Here is a 1,886-nt window from a genome sequence, read left to right as displayed (position 1 = left end):
GTGAAGAAGTGACAGTTTGCCAGACCCGTCCCTCACCATGGGCCCAGGAGAACACAAAGTACGTGATCTTCCAGCACTTCACTGGTTTTGCCCTACTCTAGAAATATCAACAGCCTTGTCCCTGTGGGGAACCAAGAGGAAAAAAACATGAGCAAGTAAAGAAAAATTGCACCTGTTTAAGAGGACTCAGTAACACGAAGGAGGAAGCCCTAGGTGAACTAGTAGGAAAGGCAGAAAAGAACCCCAAAGAGAAAGGAGGGAAACGGGTATGGGAACTCTCAAGATGTGATCAGAGCACACTCAAAAAGATTCTTGCAAACTAAAATGCATGACTTTCAAATATAGCAATTCATTAGAAGACAGTAAATGCTGAGAATTGAATCAGTGGTCCGGAAGACATTGCGAGAGAGACATCTTGCAGTATAGAGCAAAAACATAAAGAAGTGGGAATCTGAAAGGAACGAGAAGAGATGTGGAGGCGAAATCCAAGATGAAGAAACGTAGCAGCTGATGTTGGCTGGCTAGTCAACCCCATTTCCATCCGTTCCCTTCTCTGACTCCACTATGGAGACTGGAAGAGTAAAATGTACTCATTATCAGCTCCCCTTGCTGGATGACACAGTTCTGGCCAATGGGACATAAGCTTCCAATAAGATTTTCTGGGTTTTTAAAAACTATAAAATGCGGCCAGGCACGGTAGCTTACGCCTGTAACCCCCAGCACTTTGGGAGGCCAAGGCAGGTGGATCACGAGGTCAGGAGTTCAAGACCAGCACGACCAACATGGTGAAACCCTGTCTCTATTCAAAATACAAAAATTAGCCAGGTGTGGTGGCGTGTGCCTGTAATCCCAGCTACTCAGGAGGCTGAGGCAGGAGAATCGCTTGAACCTGAGAGGCGGAAGTTGCAGTGAGCCAAGATTATACCACTGCACTCCAGCCTGGCCTACAGAGAGAGAGAGACTCTGTCTCTGTAGCTCAGCCAGGGCTACGTGCTCCACGGAGCTGGTGGGAGCCAGGAACAGATGGGAGCCCCACCTCCTTCCAAGTTGGCGGGGTGGGAGCCCTGCTATCCTGGGCACAGCTGCAGCTGCCCAGCCGCAGCTACAGACCCAAGCATCCCTTACTCTCAGGGGCCCAGGAAGCTCCTTGCCCTGCAGGCTTCGAAGTGCCTGCTCCCACTGCCTGGCCTCTCCCTGCCCCCAGCGCCTGCTCCAATTATGGAGCAAGGTTGTGACCAAGCCCGGTACTCTCACGACCCAACCGGGTGTGTGCATGCTTGGGACGGTGCTGATATGCCAGCCCCCTGCCGCCTCAGCCCCCTCCTGACTCTGGGCACAAACAAGCCTGGGAGGGAGGCTGAGGTGGGACTGAGGGTGGCTCAGCATGGGCCTGCCAGCCTTCCAGGCCTTGGCAGGAACTGCTTGGGTGCCACGGATGACATGTAGATGGCGGCACGAGGCATATAGACTCTTGGGTGGAAAGGGGCAGGTCCTTGGTGAAGCCCCACATTCAAGCCAGGGACGTCCTAAACATAGGGCCAGGCTGTCAGTTCTGTGTAGAGTCCACAGCCCAGAGTGAGAACTTAAGGGTGTTTTTTCCAGGCCCACCCATGGCCGCCCATGAACCAGTCAGCACACACTTCCTCCCTTCTGAAGCCTGTAAAAAGCCTGTAAAAACTCAACCAGACTCACAGAGACATCGGGACAACCTGCCTGTGGATAGGAACTACCCACTCCAGGTCTCCTCTCTGCTGACAGCTGCACTTGTCAGGACAACCTGCCTGCAGAAAGGAGTTACCCACTTTAGGTCTCCTGAGAGCTGCACTATTGCTTGATAAAGCACCTCTTCACCTTGCTCACCCTCCAATTGTCCATGTGCCTCATTC

The sequence above is a fragment of the Papio anubis genome, chromosome 11 (genome assembly GCF_008728515.1).
Source record: "Papio anubis isolate 15944 chromosome 11, Panubis1.0, whole genome shotgun sequence".
In the NCBI taxonomy this organism is placed as follows: Eukaryota; Metazoa; Chordata; class Mammalia; order Primates; family Cercopithecidae; genus Papio; species Papio anubis.
Note: the sequence above shows the minus strand (reverse complement) of the source record.